This window comes from Ursus maritimus, unplaced genomic scaffold (genome assembly GCF_017311325.1).
Source record: "Ursus maritimus isolate PB19 unplaced genomic scaffold, ASM1731132v1 scaffold_7, whole genome shotgun sequence".
Lineage (NCBI taxonomy): Eukaryota > Metazoa > Chordata > Mammalia > Carnivora > Ursidae > Ursus > Ursus maritimus.
Window position 1 is genome coordinate 50,478,810 of NW_024426885.1, and position 19,458 is coordinate 50,498,267.

The 19,458-nt window shown below is 46.9% G+C and overlaps 1 long non-coding RNA gene across 4 annotated transcripts in view; it reads right to left on the bottom strand.

Annotated features, from left to right (window-relative positions):
• The window catches only part of LOC103667848, a 67,924-nt gene that overhangs the window by 15,541 nt on the left and 32,925 nt on the right, over positions 1-19,458 (bottom strand). For all 4 annotated transcript variants that reach the window (XR_569878.2, XR_569880.2, XR_569877.2 and 1 more), the window contains one exon: positions 6,956-7,059. This is a non-coding gene — a long non-coding RNA (uncharacterized LOC103667848). The remainder of the gene's footprint in view (positions 1-6,955; positions 7,060-19,458) is intronic.

The following is a 19,458-nucleotide window of genomic DNA, read 5'->3' on the forward strand; positions in this document are numbered from 1 at the left end:
AGAGACAGCCAGCGAGAGAGGGAACACAAGCAGGGGGAGTGGGAGAGGAAGAAGCAGGCTCCTAGCAGAGGAGCCCGATGTGGGACTCGATTCCAGAGCGCCGGGATCACGCCCTGAGCCGAAGGCAGACGCTTAACCACTGTGCCACCCAGGCGCCCCTGGGTGATGTTTTTTAATCCATGCTTCCAATCTCTGTCTTTTGATTACTGTATTTAGATCATTATTATTTAATGTAATTATTGATCTGCTAGGGTTTAAGCCTACCATTTTATTTTTTGTTTTCTGTTTTTTCATCCTGTTTTTCATTTCTTTTTCTCTCTGATACCTTTCTGTGGATTACTTAACTTTTTAAAAATTCCATTTTGATTTACCTATAGTGTTTTCCAGTGTATCTCTTCACAGAGGTTTTTTTGTGGTTGCTCTAGGTATTACATTATATATATATAACTTGTCATGATCTATTTATGTCATTTTACCAGTTCAAGTGAAGAACAGAGACTTTATCTCCCTTTATGTTCCTTCATTCTCTCCCAGTTATAATTGTTTTAAATATTTCCCCTGTATTCATTTAGAACCACTAAGACAGTATTATAATATTGCTTAAATCATTAAACATTATTTTAGAAAAATTAAGAAGAGAAAGCCTATTATATTTACCCATATTTTTCCTTACTGTGCTATTTATTCCTGCTGTTCTAAGTTCCTCATCTTATTATTCCCTTTCTGTTTAGAGAATTTCCTTTTGTTCTTTTAGGATAGTTCTGCTGGTGAAAAATTCTAATACTTTTCCTTCATCAGAGAATGTCTTCATTTTTTCTTCATTTCTGAAGGATATTTTTGCTGGCTATAGGACTCTGAATTGACAGCACTTGAAAATATTGTGCCACTTTCTTCTGGCCTTTATATTTTCTGATGAGAAATACACCACAATTCAAATTGTTTTTCCCTCCAGGTAAGGTGTCATTTTTATCTGCCTGCTCTTGAGAATTTTCTTTACCTTTAGTTTTCAGTAGCTTAATTATGATGCATCTTAGTATAGATATCTCTGAGTTTATCCTATTTGGGAATCATCCAGCTTCTTGAATTACAGGTTTATGTTTTTTGACAAATTTGGAAAGGTTTCCACCATTACTTCTTCTCATACTTTTTCAGTGTCCCAGTGATGGGACACTGATGTCCCAAATGTTAGATCTTTTGCTACAGTCCTACATATCTGAAGATATCTAAAACTCTCTCTGTCTGTCTCTCCTCTACCCCCTCTCTTTCAGATTGAATAATTTCCATAGTTTTGGCTTCTGGCTCATTGATTCTTTGCTTTGTCTTCCATTCCACTATTTTTGTTTTTGTTTTTAAGATTTTATTTACTTATTTGACAGAGACAGCCAGCGAGAGAGGGAACACAAGCAGGGGGAGTGGGAGAGGAAGAAGCAGGCTCCCAGCAGAGGAGCCTGATGTGGGGCTCGATCCCAGAATGCCAGGATCATGCCCTGAGCCAAAGGCAGACGCTTAATGACTGAACCACCCGGGCGCCCCTCCATTCCACTGTTGATCCCATTCCCTGATTTTTTATTTTGATAATTGTATTCTTTAGTTCTGGTATTTCCACTTGGTTCTTCTTTATATCTCCTATTTCTTTGCTAAGACACTCTATTTTTTTGTTTCAAATATGTTATAATAGTCTGTTGAAGCATTTTTATCATGATTACTTTAAAATTTGTCAGATAATTTTAGCATCTCTCCTCTTCTACACGGTGAGCACAGTGAGAATTTAAACAGAGTTCTTCACATGTGGAAATTCCTCTGAATATTTGTGATTTTTTTCTTCAATTTTTTAGCTGACATATGCACACTCAATTCAACACAATTTTTTTTGCTACTTGTTCTTATTGAGTCTTTCTAAAACATTCAATTTATTTAATATAGAAAAACCAATTTATTTCTTGTTATAGTCAGATTTTATAAGTTTATGTTATATTTAAATCAAGTAAGTAATGAAAATTACAAGTAAAGCTGATATAATGGGTAGTAAGGAGGGCACATATTGCATGGTGCACTGGGTGTTATACGCAACTAATGAATCATCAAACCTTACATCAAAAACCAGGGATGTACTGTATGGTGACTAACATAATATAATAAAAAATATTATTATAAGAAAAAAAAACCAAAAAAAAACACTCTTAGGAATGTACACAAATGATTTGTAGTAAGCAAACAAGACAATTGGTGTTGGAGAGTAGCATACCAGTTACAAGTATTTATTGTACTGACAGCATCCGTTCATATGTTTTAGAGAGTAATATATTTATATGGAGGTCAATTAGCAGAGCTTCTATATATTTGAAGATCATGATAATTTTCACTAATAATCAAATTTATTAATGATAGTCTACATTAATAGCAGACAAAATAGACTTTAAGACAAGAAATATTAGTAGAGATAAAGAGGGAAATTTTTATAATAAGGGATCATTATATATCAGGAATATATCAGGAAGTAACAATTATAAATATGTGTGTGCTTAACAAGAGAGCTGCAAAATACATAAAGCAAAAACTGATGGAATTGAAAGGAGAAATAGACAATCCAACAATAATAATTGGAGATTTCAACATCCCACTCTGAATAATTGATCCATCAGTTAGAAAGTCAGAAGAGGGGTGCCTGGGTGGCACAGCGGTTAAGCGTCTGCCTTCGGCTCAGGGCGTGATCCCAGCATTATGGGATCGAGCCCCACATTAGGCTCTTCTGCTATGAGCCTGCTTCTTCCTCTCCCACTCCCCTGCTGTGTTCCCTCTCTCGCTGGCTGTCTCTATCTCTGCTGAATAAATAAATAAAATCTTAAAAAAAAAAGTCAGAAGAAACATATAAGATGTGAATAACACTATCAATCAACTTGACTTAACTAACATGTATATAATATTCTACCCAAAGACTGCAGAATAAACATTCTTTTCAAGAACACATGGAACATTCTCCAGAATAAATCATATGTGGGAGCACAAAACAGGACTGCATGACTTTAAAAAGATTGAAATCATACAAAGTATATGTTCCCTGACCACAATAAAACTAAATTAGATATCCATAAGAAAGAAGTAGGGAAAATGCCAAAAATCTGTAAATTAAATAACATTCTTAGATCATAAATCAATGAAATAGAAAGTAGAGAAAATCAATCGAGCCAAATTTGGATATTTGAAAAAGTCAACTAAATCGGAAAATTCTTAGCCAGACTATCTAGAAAGTGAGAGAGAAAATACAAATTACCAAAAGCAAGAATAAAGAAGATATATCATTACTGACACTACAAAAATTAAGAGGATTATAAGACAATACATGAACAACTTTATGCCATCAAATTAGGCAACTAAGATTAAGTGGAAAAATTCCTAGAAGTACACAAATGACCAAAACTGACTCAAAAAGAATTGAAAATCTGAATAAACTTATCATGAAAAATGAAACTGAATGAGTAATTAAACATCTTCCCCCAAAGAAAAGACTAAGCCCAGGTGGATTTACTGGTGAACCAAATATTAAACATTTAAAGAAGAAATAATACCAATCCTTCACAAACTCAAGAAATAGTGGAAGGAGGGAATACTTGCAAATCATTCAACGATGCTAGATTTAGCCAGAAATTAAAGCCAAACAAAGATGTCACACACACACAAAAAAGAAAACCAACATCCCTCATGAAAATAGATGCAAGAATCCTTAACAAAATATTAGCAAACCAAATTCAGCAACATATAAAAAGGATTACACACTGTGACTTAGTGTATTTATCCCAAGAATGTAAGGTTGGTTTAATATTTGAAGATAAATTAATATAGTCTATCATATTAAAAGAACAAAGGACAAAATTTACATGATAATTTCAAACAGAAATAAACAACAATAAATAGAGATTTTAATGCCTCACTCAGTAGTTTCAGGAAAAGCTTTTGACACATCCAGTGATAATTCATGATTTGAAAAAATTATGCTGGGATAAATTGGATATCCATATGAAAACAAAAATGAACTTAGAGTCTTAACTCATACCATATACAAAAGTTAACTTTAAATGGATCACAGTGAAAAAGTTAAACATAGAGTTAGCATATGACCTAGCAATCCTATTTACTCCTAGATATATACCCAAGAGAACTGAAAACATATGTGCACGCAAAAATTTGCACACAAATGTTCACAGCAGCATTATTCACAGTTGCCAAAAAGCAGAAACAACCCAAATCTGCATCAATGAGGAATGAATAAACAAAATGTAAATCCATATGGTAATATAGGAATATTATTTGGCCATAAAAAAGAAATGAGGTTGTCATACATGTTACATCATGGATTAATCTTGAAAACACTATGCTGAGTGAAACAAGCCAGACACAAAAGGCCTCATATTGTATGATTCCATTTGGATGAAATGTTTAGCATTGGCAAATCCATAGAGAGAGAAAATAGATTCGTGATTGCCAGGGATTGGGGGAGGGAGGAATGGGCAATGACTCCTCGTGGGTGTGGGGTTTCTTTTTTAGGTGATGAAATATTCTGGAATTAGAAAGTGGTGACATTTACACAACTTTGTAATATATTAAAAGCACTGAATTTCACCTTTTTAAAGGATGAAATTTATAGCATGTGAATTATATCTCAAAAACGTGTTTTTTTCAAATAGATCACAGACCTAGATGTAAAAGCTGTTTACCTAGGGCTGGGGCTGGGACTTAGTATTGACTGAAAATGGGCCCAAGAGAATTTGGGGGGATGCTGGAAATGTTCTAAGACTGGATTACAGTCTTATATGATTGCAGAACTCTGTAAGTTTACTAAAAATCATTGCATTGTTCACTTACAACGGGTGATTTTTTTATTAAAATATAATTGATATACAATGGTATATTAGTTTCAGGTGCACAGCATATTGATTTGACAATGCCATACATTACTCAGTACTCACCACAGTAAGTGTAATCACCATCTGTCACCATACAACGTTATTATAATATTACTGACTATATTCCCTATGCTGTACTTTTCTCTCCATGACTTATTTTGTAACTGGAAGTTTATGCCTCTTAATCCCCTTCACCTATTTCACCCCCCATCCCCTCCCTTTGGCAACCACCAGTTTGTTCTCTGTATTTATGAGTCTGTTTGTTTGTTTGTTTTGTCTTTTAGATTCCACATATAAGTGAAATCGTACGGTATTTGTCTTTCTCAGTCTGCCTTACTCATTTCACTTAGCATAATACCCTCTAGGTCCATCCATGTTGTAGCAAATGGCAAGATTTCATTCTTTTTTATGGCTGAGTAATATTCTATACAATGGGTGACTTTGTGGAATGTAAATTTTACCTCAATAAAACTGTTCAGAAAAACAATCCCACTGAAAACAGAAATCAAAATGTCATAGCAAATAATGGAGGGAAGTTGGGGTAGGAATTTAACTTAAAAATGAAACAAAGAAGGACAACAAGAGGGGGCATTAGAGTGTTGAATATTCTGTTTCTTGATCTCATTGTGAGTTATAGTTCATGAAAATTCATTGAGCTGTGTTCTGATGTGCAAATTTCTGCAGGTATATTATACTGCAACTAAAAGTTTTAAAAGTGGCATTAGGGCCTGGGAGGGTCCATGAATGACCCAATTATGAGTTACAGAAGCTGAGAGGTTGTTCAGAAGCCATTCAGTCGTTCTTGGGTCTCCATGAGATTTTTGGCCCTTTATTGCCACTATATTATAATAACCCCCACTACTAGAGCTGGCCTAAATGAATTTCTGTTTCTTACTATGAAGAAGCCTCACTAACGGACCCACACAGATAGTACCAAAATGGCACCTCTAACGGGGCTGTGAATTTTGTACCTGGCTGAAACCCTAGTGCCTGGAACAGCACCTGGCAATATAGTAGGTTCTCAATACGCACCACTTGAATGTATGAACAAACGGATGAACAGAGAAATAGTTGTAAAGGAAAGGAAGTGCAGTAGGACAGATTTTCAAACACATACATTTTTCAATGCAACCCAGCCCATATTTCCACAGGGATGTGGACAAAAAGTGATGGGAGCCCAGAGTATGAAATAATGCCCTGGGGAATGTGAGGAAAGTGGGGCAGAGGAGGACATATGGGAGCTGGGTCTTAAAGGATGAGTAGGAGTTTGCCAGAAAAAGAAAGGAAGGGAGCGGGACGGACAAACACAGACAAAAGTACATTGTTGCGAAAGAGCCTAGCATTCTTTAGAACCCCGGGAAGGCTCATGTGACAGAAGTGCAGGGTTCATAATGAAGTACAGGTGAGAGATGAGGCCAGAGAGGTAAGCTGGGAGTAGATGGAAAAGGGTCGTCTATTCACAGCCAAGACACCTGAACTGACTCCTGCAGGAATCACAGCCAAGAAAGAATTTTAAGCAGGGGTGAAATTCGCTTTTTAGGGAGCTCATTTTGGCTGGAGGAAGAAGTCTGAACTCATGGGCTATCTGCTCTGTTGGTATTTACAACTCCTTGCCATGATGTCTCTCTCTTTCTCTGTATTCTTCTCTTCCTTCTCTCTCTCTGCCTCTGCCTTCCTCCCTCCCTCCCTCTCTGTCTCTCTGTCTCTCTCTCATGTGTTGTCTTGTATAGGTCTCTCCTCTCTATGTATTTCTTTCCAGTTTTTTCTCAAGACACTACCCTTTGGGGGCACCTGGGTGGCTCAGTCAGTTAAGCGTCTGCCTTCAGCTCAGGTCGTGATCCCAGGGTCCTGGGACTAAGTCCTGCATCAGGCTTCCTGCTCAGTGAGGACTCTGCTTCTCCCTCTCCCTCTGCCTCCTACTCCACCTGCTTGTGCGCTCTCTCTCTCTCTCTCTATCTGTCAAATAAATAAATAAAAACTTGGGGGAAAAAAAGACGACGACGAAGAAGAAGACACTACCCTTTGAAAATATCCCTCAACCACCTCCATCTTACCTGCGCAAACAGCTTTCAGATTCCATCTCCGGGACTCATTTTCTCCAGGACACCAGTCCCAGCCAGGCTCGGATCCTTCACGAACAAGAAGCTCAAGATGTCCCCTTGAACAACAAGCAGACAAGGTATTAGGAAGAAGGAGCCACCCTCCACGGGGCCCAGAGAACATGAGCCAGCAGGTCCAGAGGCCTCCGTGGAACCAGTGAACTGGGAAGAGCACACTCTCCTCTCTGACATCCTGATACTGCTCACAACACAGATGCTGCCAACAGCTCTGAAGCCCCCGCCCTTCCAGACTCTTCCAGGAGAGCCTAATGCCTGGTGGCTTCTACCTCTGACCTTCTGCTCTGCAACCTTTCTGGGCTTGTGCCCACCCTCCCCAGGCCAAGGACCACTGGGTCAGTAGAGCCCCTGCTCCAAGCCCAGCTCGGGACTCCTCTCCAGGACAGTTCTCTCCCCTGGGACAAGAGGGTCAAGCTGCTCTTCTAGACATGACCTCAGAGATGTGCGGCAAGGGCCCTGGCCCAATTTATCACCACGGGGCTATAATTAGGTTTGTTAACATACAGTCCAGTGTAGTCTTGTCGACTAGGAGCTTAATCACGTTACTATTGAGCTCCTGTACGCATTGCTTGGGGTGACTGTTTTACTTGGAGAGTTATAGCCAAGCCCAACGGGAGGAAATTAGCTCTGGACACAAGTTTGGAGGGGGGTTCTTTTTCCTCATGACTTTGTCTCCCTCCCCCCCTTCCATGTGAAAATATTTAGCAAACAGTGACAATGATGAAAAACAGTAGGAAACAAAATGTTCTACATTAGTATAAAACATGAAAAATGCAGCAAGGACCCTTAGCGGTACAACATGTGTTATGCTGGCTGGCAGTCCATTAGCTCTGATAGACATTTCACTTACCTAAGTCAAATATAACAGTCTAGTATTCATTAATATAAGAAGGGGCTGTGGAATCAGAGCTACCATCTGGCTGGGCCGACAGAATAATCTACAACTCATGATTAGGTCTAAGGAGTGGGGTTTCACTTTAATCTTTCTCATTGCTCGAAATTTCCATCTGCGCAGTTCGGCACATCATTTTTCTTCAAGACAAATGTGCTGTTTTTCATGTTCCAAAATTAGATCAGAAGAAAACGATTAATCATGTCACGGCCTGGGAAAGGAAACAAAGCTCCGATATTCTGCGCCTCTCCCCTCCCCCTCCCCCGCCCGGCCCTCCCCTCCCCGGGCCCCGGCCAGTTGCAAGTTTCGCTTTTTTCCCCAACCTCTGGGTTTTCAGCACAACTTTCGGAGACGCCACCAACAGCCGAGAAGAGGAGGGTGGGACGGGAGGGCCAGAGCGCCGGCCGGGCCTGCAGGGAAAGCCCGGGGGACCCCGCGACCCCAGCCCCCCGCGTGTCCCCGGCCCCCCCGCGGGTCACCGCCGGCCCAGCCGCACCTTCGCCCCCCCGCCCCCCAGAGGAGCCCCCCGGAGTCCAGGCGCTGGGCGCTGCCGCTCGCCCAGAGTGACAAAAGGGCTGCGAGCCTCCCTCCCGCGCGTCCCCCTCCCGCGGCCGCCACCGTCCTGTCTGTCAGCCGGCTCGCAAGTCATAACAAATCCCTGGCGCGGAGCTGAAGCTGAGCATTTGCCCGAGCGTCATGGGGATGATGAATGACCCGCAGGCCTTTGAAGTGCTCTGCCAGTTCAGCTGGGTCCGCGGTGCTGACAGAGAAATATACACAACAGCGTAACCAATAATGAGAACATTAAACATTCCTGCGCCGTGACAGGCTGACAGAAAAACCCAGGCTCCCATCAATCACGGCGCAGATAGAACCCTGACAACTGGCCCCTCACTGATACCCGCGGTCACCTTGCCCTCTCCCCTCGCGCGCTCTCGCCGGGCTCTCCTCGGCCTCCCTCCGGTTTTCCCCTTTCTTGCCCTCCCGGCTCCCCGCACCCCTCCTCTCCGCTTCTCCCTGCTCCTCTCCCCTCCCTCTCGCCGCTCTCCCTTCCGCACCCCCGCTGCCTCCTCCTCCTCCTCCTCCTCGCCGCCCCCTGCCCTCCGAGACTGCCTTCCGAGGAGCCGCGCGGAGGTCAAGTGAGGCCCGGGCCACTTGCATTTTGTTAGGCTGCCCCTGCTGAAACAATGAAGAAGTGTGAAGTCTTTAAGTTCACGGTTAACAATCTGTCGCTCTTAACCAGACGCAAAAGAATAATACAGTCACTGTAGCTAAAACCTCATTTGGAAATATTATTACGAGTCTAAAGCGAGACCTATATGAACCCCTTCTCCCTCTCCTTCAGGGGAAGGGTCTCCCCAGGTGTCTTCCTGCGTGACTTTGGCAGGGGACCCCTCTGCTCCCAGCCAGCCATGGCCTCTTTCTTCTCAACTGGGTGTATCTGACGGGATCTGGTTGCGGGTCTGCCAGAAAGGGGGAAACAGCAGAGAAACACAAAGATCTCTTCCTTTTCCTCCAACAGGAAATGGAATCTGCCCAGATAAAGCCTATTGGAGGGACTTTGGCCCAGTTCCCCAAGGAGACACTGGCGACCTCTTAGCCACTTTCTGGATCCCGCGGGGCTCCCAAGAGAATTCGGTTTTGGCCACATTTTCCTGGACTGAGCCTCTACTCCCACCTCATGAAGGTGAGGCATTTCCCCATGGTTCCCCCAGCCCCCAGATTATCCCTGCCAGGCCCACACCCCACTAGCCAGCAAGGCCTCATGGAAAGACCCCTGGGCCAGGAGCAGTGAGAAGCCAGGGTTCTAGTCCCACCATGAGAACCAAACAAGGCCAGAATTGCCCTGGACCTCTCTCTCTTCATCCACAGCAAGGGAGTAGAAACCCCTACCTCAGGGCTCTTTAACTTCTCCAGATACAAACAGTTATTTTCCTCCTTTTATTCTTGGGCCGGCCTTCCTTCCTTCCTTCCCTCCCTCCCTCTTTCCCTCTCTCCCTCCTTCTTTCCCTCCCTCCCTTGGCTTTTGGGGAGAGACATTCCTTGACTTTACAAAAAGTCATGAAAAACTCCCAGCAACCTCCACACACGTGTCCAGAGATGGTGAGTGGCAGAGGGGGAGGGTCACTTCCTGGGCATCCAGGGACCAAGGGTGTTATAAGGAGTCTGGCGGGAACCTGGGGGAGGAGAGAGGCACATAGAAGTCTCCTCTGTAGAGCCTGAGCTTTGAGGAAAAACTCAATTGTGACACTTCAGATGCATTTGCAAATTGGTTTACGTCAGCTAGCCCAGGTGTGAAGAAGACAACATCTGCTCCATGCTCTTGTCCTTTCCTTTCTGCCCACCTGGCAAGGTTAGCTCTGTTCTCACCACCTCTAGGACAAGTTTGTTCTGCTTGTCCTGGCCCACAATGACCTTGCCCTTCTCCAAGGTCCTATGACCCCTGGCCCAAATGAGTGTCTTGCCTGCCCAGCTATACTTGAAGCCACTTGAGGACAGAGATGGTGCCATGCTCTGCCCTTCCCTGGGTTTCCTGGGACTAGCACAACATCTTATTCTAAAATTCCTGCCCCACCCACAGCCCCCTTCTCTAAGCAGCTGCTCCTACCAGGCCTGCTCAAAGGGAAGACCTCAGAGGCCATGTTCATACTGCATGTTCACCACAGCGGGATGGTCCAGTAGTGAACACCTATTCCTGCAACCAACCAGATCTTCTCTTCCTTGAAAATTAGAACTCAGCCACAGGCGGTGTTAGGCTCCTTAAAGTCACTAATGTTCAGGGTTGAGGCAGCCATTTTAAATCATGGTAGAGGCTGAGGAGAAAGGAAGGAAAAAAAAAAGCTGATATTCAAAGGAGAAGGAGGAAGTGGGCAAAAAGCAGCAGATACAAAATACCAGATAGATCCAGAAGACATCATGGCTTCAATTTCTGACTTGCTCATTCCTGTCCTCTAACGCCTTGTTATACTGCTTCCTGCCCTTGGATGCCTGTGAGGTAGCTGGCGACTAGAACAGATACATGACCCAGACCTGGCCGATCCTTCTATCCTATCTTTCTGCCTATGAAGATTGGCCCAGGAGAGGCAGACAACCTATGTCAGGGCAATCAGAATCCTTCCCTGGGATTTTATATACTGAATCTGACAGAGAGTGTCCATTCCTTTTAGATTGAGAATTATCAGGCTAAGACCCCAAAGTTCTTAGTGCCTTGGCTACTGCTACCTGAAGAACAACTTACTGTAGAAGCAAATGATGCAGCCAGAGCAGTGGGGGCCACTGATGACAAATCTGATGACTTCTTCAGGTCCCTGGATCCAGTCAAGCCTGAAGCCCACTCTACCCTTGGCCTTCACATCAGGTGAACCAATACATTCCCTTTCTTACTGAAACTAGTTGTAGTTTTGTCTTTGCCACGTGCATTCCAGAGAGTCCTCATATCGGTGCTCAGGGGACACGTCAATTTAGAAGGATTCAACTAAAGTCAATACATGCTTCTACTCTTTTTTCACATATATGTACATGACCAAGACTCTGCTGAGGCCCTTACGAAGGAGGGCTGCAGTGAGCCTTTTCTGATCCTGTCCTCCTCTGCAGTCTTCCCTGCGACCTCACCCTGCCTGCCAGGCTGTAAGTCTGTTCCCAGGCCAGGCCCAGCTGAGGTACTTCTAAGCCTGTCAGGAACGGTACCTCGCTATCCCTCTGGTTGGTCCCCACCCCCAAGCAGGAAGGAGACAGGTATGGTGAGCGGAAAGCGGTGGTCCTCCCAGCCTCTGAATAAGCCTGTTTGGCTGGAAGGAAGGAAGCCAGCTTGCAGGTCCCACTCTCCAGACACCCTTTGAACTCAGAGGTCTTTGGGGCCAGCCATGGACCCCTGGATGCTCATCCTCATTCTTATCCTGGTCTGATGAGAAGATTGGATGAAAGGTGGCGTGAGAGAGGTCAGGGGCACCAGCAGTCGAAGTGAAAAATGATTGAAGGTGTTCAGCTGACTGCAAGCTTAAGGTAAGCCAATCTTGTGTGATGTGGCTACTTCAAAAAAAAAAAAAACGAGCCAGAAAAAACTGGAACATAAGCAAAGGTGACGAGCAGTCAGGAAACCCGGTCATTGTGGAATGGGAAAGCCCTCAGGATGGAAAAGTGACAACTCCATCAACGGTGAGGGGTTGACACACGCTTGTTCTCCAGGAAAGGGCTGTGAAGGGCCCAGGCACAGGCCAGACGCATAGTTAGCACTCAGGAGTGTCAGTTTCCTTCTTTCTTGTTCAGTCCCCATTCACCAGGGGCAGAACCAGAGCCAATGAGCAGATCTTACAGGGACTCAGCTTTTATCACAATCTAAGAACTTTCTGACAATTCCAACTGTGCAGCAATTAGAATGGGCACATTTTAGGTAATGATCTCCACATCATTATAGGTATTTAAGAAGAGCCTAGATCATTAGCTCCATGGGATGCCATAGAAAGAATCCCTAAACTGAGTATATGTTGGGCTTTTAGGGCCCTTTTTCAATTCAATGACTTTTGTAGCCTCAGTTGTTCCCTCTGCGAAGGGGGTACGAGGCCCTGTTTGCCACTGGACCCTCTAGTCTTCCTAAATTCGTGGGTGTGGCAGTTGGATTTCCCAAAGGTGTGGCTGATCCTACTTTGAGTAACAACCTCGACAATATCTTCTATCCCATAAACTCTCTTTACGGTATCACCTTGCCTCTCCCCATGAAGAAGAAGCTCATTCCTTTCCCATTCAGTCTGTGCTGGCTTGTGACTGCTTCCCTGAATAGAATATGGCAGAAGTGACACCGCATGACTTCCACGGCTAGACTAGAAAAGGCCACACAGCTTCTGTTGGCTCTCTGAGGGTGCTTGTCCTGGAATCCAGCTGCCATGCTGTGAGGAAGCCCAAAGTGGCCCCTGCAGAGAGTTCCTATGGAGAGGCTCGTGGAGGTTTCTGACCCACAGCCAAGCCACCTTTCAGCTCACAGCAAGCTTCAACCACCAAACATGTCAGTGAAGACTTTTCCAGATGATTCTCCCAGGCTTTGAGTCAAGCCAGCTGAGGTCCCCAGAGACAAACCATTCTCACTGGGCCCTCTCCAAATTCCTGGCCCACAGAATCTGTGACACAAAGAAATGGGTTTGGAGTGGTTTGTTATGTAGCAACTGTACCCACACAGTAGAGGCAAGATGGCCGGGAGGCTCTCAGAGGCCTGTGGGTGTGAGACACACAGCCTAGGGCTGGGACCCACGGCTGACTCGGTTATTACCCTCTATTGTGCCTCAACCCCCTTCCCCAAACTCTCTTCCCCTCTCTCCAGCCAGGTTTTATCCCAATTCAAACCTAGGCTTTGCCCCTAACATAAACAGTCCTTGTTTCTACTCGTCCTGGCCTCAGAAATCCACTCAGGCCCACCAGGAAGCAAGAAGTATTAAGAGTATAGGAGTTGTGCCTATCCCCACAAGGCCCTCTACCCACACCCTCTTTCTATAGCCCTGGCACAGCTAAGTCTAGGGGAAAGTGCTTTTTGTTCTATGACTCCCATTTAGACCTCTACACATGAATTCAAAATTTGAGTGAATATCCCCTCTTTATCTTGACCCCAATTTACTCTGGGCAAGCATTCTATACTATCCCAAGTCTCGAATCACTCCTGTGTCCTGGGCTGTCCCAAGGCCCACTTGCCAGGGTGTACGAAGCAGGCCGGGGCTCTGCAGGCCAAGGGGGTCCTGGTGGTAGCCTGAGGGTCCATGATGTCTGTGACTGATGAGGCGGGGAGAGCCCACAACTCAGAAAGGGAGGTTTGGCTCCCGGCCCCCGGCCCCCGCTGGGGCCTTGGGGAAGGAGGCAGATTTGTTAATAGATGATTCAATGGTGTCACTCCTTGGGAATTAACAAGTCAACAGGTTCTTTGTGGCGATGGAGGAAGGTGCGGTAAAGGCCCTACCCACGGAGCCCAAGGGCACAGGCCTCTCTTGCAGCCCAGCTGCCAACATCAGCCTGCAGCTCTGAGGCCCCAGGCCCAGACACACTCCCTCTGTTCGCTTCTTACCCCACCTGCCCCGGCCCGGCAGGGACTGCTGGCCCAGCCTCAACTGCAGCCCCTCAACTAGAACCTTGGCCAAATTTCTGCATTAAGCACTTCTGGTTCATAAATGAATGAATGAATGAATGAACGAATGAATGAATGAATAAATTTGTCCTCTAGCCCCACACATGACTGTGGCTCTCCTGAGACGAAACCCGATGGGGAGCATGGTCTGGGTGTGAACCTAGTGCCCCCAGGCAACTTCGCTTGCGCTGGCTGTGCTAGTGCTGGAATGTGGGAGCAGACCACCTACGCCTGCAGTGGAGCCATGCTTCCTGGCTCAGCATAGCATCTGCCTTCTTCTGGACAACACTTCATCTGACCATGCACACGAGCGGGCGGGTGGCCCATGTCTGAGCCGTCCCAGAACCCCATCTGGTCAGCACAGTGACACAGCCAGAGTTGAGCACATGTCCCAAGCTTGGACGATCCAGTCCTTCTCAGCAGTTTTTTTTTAAATCTAGACCAGGGATAGATATCCTTCGTCCTCTAGGGCATTGATGTGAGGCCACAGCTTTGGCAGCCATGACCCCGCTGTGAGGAAAAGCTGTGGGGGAGGGGATGACCGGAGAGCAGCAGAACCTAGGGAGCGAACCTTGCATCCTGACTTTGTTGGGGGTCCTGGTTCCACTCATCACTGTCCTGCTCAAGCCTTTGTGTGTTCAACCTACCCTCAGGAAGCCTGAAGTCAAAGGTCCAGAGAGTATTACGAGGCCAGACCGTAGTGGGGGGGACAGTAGATAACAAGAATGGGAGGCCAAGAAAGTCAAGAGAAACAAATCCAGGACAGGAGGGAGTGAAAGGTGGATTGCAGAGTGTGCTGTAGACGGAGGGTCAGGAGAGAGGATGAGGGGGGTGGGGCATGCATCCAAGCTGGTAGATCTGGCTGTCCCCCAGGATCAGGGGACAGGGAAAAAGAGAACACCCTGTGGCTGTGTTCAGCCACTGTGGGGGAGTGGCCTGGAACATGCAGAGAGGTGTGATGGTAGAGAACCAGGGTCTCCCAGAACCAAGGCCAGGGCACAGCAGGCAGGCGGAAGCCACCCCAGGATGCTCACCACCAGATGTACAGGGAGAGGGCCAGCCCTGCCTCCTGCAAGGACCAGAAGTGGCCCATGCGGAAAGGCATTTCTGAACCACGTGGGCAGAGGGCACACTGGCTCAGGGTGAGTGGACTGGGGGGAGGGGGGGCCCCACAGCCTGTTTGGCATCCTTCCAGCTGACCTGCCTGCAGAGTCCAGGGTCGTGCCGTGGCCAGAGCCTCCTCCCCTGGGAGCAAGAGACTCAGGATCCCACCTTTCTCCCAGCAATAGGAGCTTAAGGAACACAAAGATTTGCATACTTGCTGGGGGGCTGGAAGGCTCCAGCAGGGGAAGGCAGGTGAGAGGAGCCTCTCTTTCTCAGCCCTGGCCACCTGTACAGGGGCCCTGGCAGTTGGGGGGTGGGTATGGAGCACCTCCCCCCCCCACGCCCCCCTGGGGAAAGAAACAATGGGGGGGGAGAGAAACGCAGCAACACTACGGAGGTACTGGGCACTTCCTCTGTGCCAAGTTAGTAGCCTGCATTTGATGTGCATTATCTCATTCAATCCTCACAGCACCTGTGAACAGACACTACTCATTATGCTCGTGTCCCAGTAGAGAAAATGGAAACACAGAGAAGCTAAACAACTGTCTAAGGTCACAGAGGTGGGAAGAGGTGGCTTTCTACCCTAGTCTGTCTGGCTCCAAAAATGGTGAAGAATGCAAGAATAAGCAGAAGGAATGTTCTCCACGCCCAAGCAGCTCGTACAGCAACATGTGCTGTGCACATACACCCACAGCCCTGGTCCTACTCTGCACACGCGTGGGGGAGCCGCCTTATGTTTGTGAGCAAAAACTGAAAGGCAATTAAACTTGACTTTGTGGCTCCAGGCTCTTTATGAAAATAGTTTTATACCTAACCCTGTGGCTATGGTGGCACCTAAAAGACCACCCGAAGCAAATGAGAACAAATCACTCAAGTCAGGATCCCTTACTGGCAAAGCCAGGTCTAGAACTCAGGTCTCTAGACTCCCTCTCCAGTGCTCTCTGCACTTCCCTCTGATGGAGAGAAATTGCCATGAACTGCAGTGTAATGTTTTCCCTTTCCCCTTGGGTCCTTCCCAGTGTGTGCTGGTGAAAGTTGAATAACCAGCTCTTCAGGAAACCAACCAACAAACCAACAAAAAACCTAAAATCGTCGCATTGGCCATTTTCTATAGTGAAAACATTCCTACCCTGGTCAATTCCAAGCTGCCAACATGATGTCCCTGAATAGAGTTGGGGAGGACTCCAGCACACCACTCTTCCCCCCACAAACAAGGGAAGAGCATGAAATAAGGAAAATATAGTGTCATGGTTTAGAGAATGGACTCCAGAGCCAGATGGTATTGGGTCCAATTCTAACTAGCCATGCGACCTTGGACATGTAACTTAACCTACCTGTAAAGTGGGGATAGCACTAGGGCCAGGGAGTTATGGGGGTTATGAGGACTCAATGAGGAATGTGACCCCAAAGCTCTCCGCGCAGCTCCTGGCACGTAATAAGCACTCAGTAAGTACCGGCTGCGTGTTGAGTACGGCGTCAAACGGTATTTATTATATTGCTTTAGCTCTTTGCCTTAACTGCATCCTCTGCTTAAAAATCGGTAATCCTGGCTAATATGTATGCCCAGTTTTTCTAAAACGTCATTATTTTTTAAGTCCGTTTACATGGAAATAAGAGCCTACCTTCTCCTTAGCTAACCACACCCGTGGAAATCTGCTGGCATAAATTAGAATCCAGATAATACATCCGCTTGGTGGCGGGAGGACCAAATAAAGTCAAAGGGCTCAGACGAAAACCTTTCCAGCATTAGCTTCACACACTCAATGCCTTGACATGAAAGAGTTAATCCTAGGCCTGGGTCCTGACTCCGGACCATCTCCATCCATCCAGCAGGCCCAAGAAGGACTGGGGAATGCTCTGAACCTGAGGCTGTATGGGGGTGCTGGGGAAATTCTGTCCTGTTTCCACCCTGCTCTCTTTCTGTGCTCTCCTCCACCCTGCCCCTCAGTCCCCTTCCCTGCCCTCCAGAGCAGACCCCAGCTCATCCCTCCGCCGGCCTCTCCTCACCACTCTGCTCTCCCAGACGGGTTTGTTAGGGCATGAGAAATGGCTCCGTGGAATAAAGATGTTTTCCCTCTGATGAGCACATTTGCAGAAGGTATGTCAGAGATCCTGGGGCTGGGGTTGGGCGGTCTCTCAAGAAAGTTGTTTTCCCCCTATCTCCCCCCACTTTGCTTACTTATTGGAAGAGTAATAAATATTGGGCCGACAGGCCCTTCTCACAGTTACAAAGCCTACCTGTAAGCGAGCTCAATAATTAGCAGTCTTGAAGATGATATATGACTTTCATTACCCTTTGGGACTGGAGACTAAATGAGGACAGAGCTAATTGCCGTGCAAAGCAGTTTGGCATGAATGAGAAAAATGCAAGCCCTGTCTCCTGCCAAAAAAGGGCCCTATTGCCGCTCTGATCTCAAGGCTGGTTTCTGCCGCAGGAGTTCACTCAGTGTCCATAAATCATGGGCTGCTTACAGCTGGGGCTGCCCTGAGTCGTCAGCGGGCTGTGCGCTGAGTGACAGATCCCAGCCGACTGCATGAGAGCTTCAGCTCGCTCCTTTCTTCTCCTCCTCCTCGTCCTCTTCCTCCTCCTTTTGGCACTGACCAGAAAATTAAACCCAGACTCCTCAGAGAGGGGAGGCCAGGCGGGGGTGGCAGCTGTTGACTTGGGTTGGGTTCTGGATGCCCGTTCCCAGCTAGTCACGCCCTGCACACGGCCTCCCCCTCCTCAAAACATGCCCTGGGCCCTGAGGCCAGGGGAGGAGGGCTCCCTCCATCCTCCAGAGGAGGCAGGCCCCTCCTGGAATGCTCCAGACTGAGCTTTTGTCCTTGGTTTGTCATTGAGACAAATGTGGCCTCTCTTCTGGCCACATGGCTCCCTCTTCCCCCGCCACCCTCTCAGGAAATGTTTCCCTTCCCTTAAAGGGGAAGGACTGACACCAGCCACATGTGTGTCTGCAGCTGACAGATGTGCACAAGCCACAGAGGGTGGAGCTGGCTGTGACGGACTGGCTGCCACAAGGGGACACCTCCTAGAAACCTTTTCATCTCTGCCCCTCAGCCCTACCCCTCGGCCACTCCGCAAGGATCCCTGCTTCTGAGAGTCCAGGGTGGGAAATGCTCTGACCACGCCAAGCACCAGCCCCATCCCCTTCCAGTCACTCTTCAGGGTTGGGAGGGGGAGTTCCCTCCCTTGCGGGCAGACACCAATTTCACACTCAGAGCTGAGCTTCCTGGCTTTTCTAAGGGCAGTCATATAATTAATTCTTAGTGTGGCCAAATTATATTTGACACTTAATTTAAAACTCAGGGTTCCATAATGCAAAATGCTCTCCTGGTAATAAGGGTGACAGGCACAATGAGTGAGTGTGTCACTTGACAGCCAGGGTCGGAGGGGTGGCTCTGTAACTCCCAAAGAGAGAAGGGAGCCGACTTTTAGTGAACAGCTACTTTACATCCAGACATTTCCTGGGTGTCTTGCTTTCTTTCTCATTACCCCATTTCTTTCTTCGCTTCCTTCCCAACAAGCCTGGGAGGCAAAGTGCTAGGTATTGCCTCCCTTGTGCAGATGAGACCAAGACCCAGCGAGGTTCATTCACTCAAGGTCATCCCGTCAGGGAAGAAGCCAAGCCAGTGTTCATGATCTTAGGAGCCTCCTACTTTGTGTCATTCAAGTCCTCCTTTAAGGATGGGGGCAGAATTTCCCCAAACTGGAAGCCTCAGCTGCTCTACCAGGGGGAGAGTAAGGGCCAGACTTGGGCTACGGATTGCAGAACGCCGGGCTGCGGCAGCCTAAACAAGTAGAGGTTATTTGTCTCCCATAAGAAGGAGGCCAGATGCAGGTCATCCAGGACTGGTGCAGCCAACAGCGACTTCAAGAACCCAAACTCTGTCTTTCCACGCCATCATCCTTGCACGCTAGCTCCTTGCATTCTGGTGACCAAGCGGCTGGTGTACTACCAAGCACCGTGTCTCAGTCCAGGGATGGAAAAGGGGTGAGGAGGAGTGCTCCAGCCAAGACTTTGTCTTTCTTTTGGGGAAGAGGAGCCTTCCCCAGCAGACTTCCCAGCATCTCATTTACCAGAACTGGATCCCATATCTCCCACCTTCTCCCTGCATCTAGACCAATCATAAGCCAGGGGAATGAGTTGCCACAGTTCATTTAAACCAATCATGATTCATCTCCTGGGGCTGGAGGGAGGCCCCAGAGTCCCAGCTTCCCAAAGATCAAGACCCTCCAGTTGCTAGTTCCAAAAATCACACTGTTAACAGGGAAGGAGAGGGGATGGCTGTTGGGTATGCAATGGACGGTGTCTGCCGCACCTAGTCCTTACCCTTGGTCAC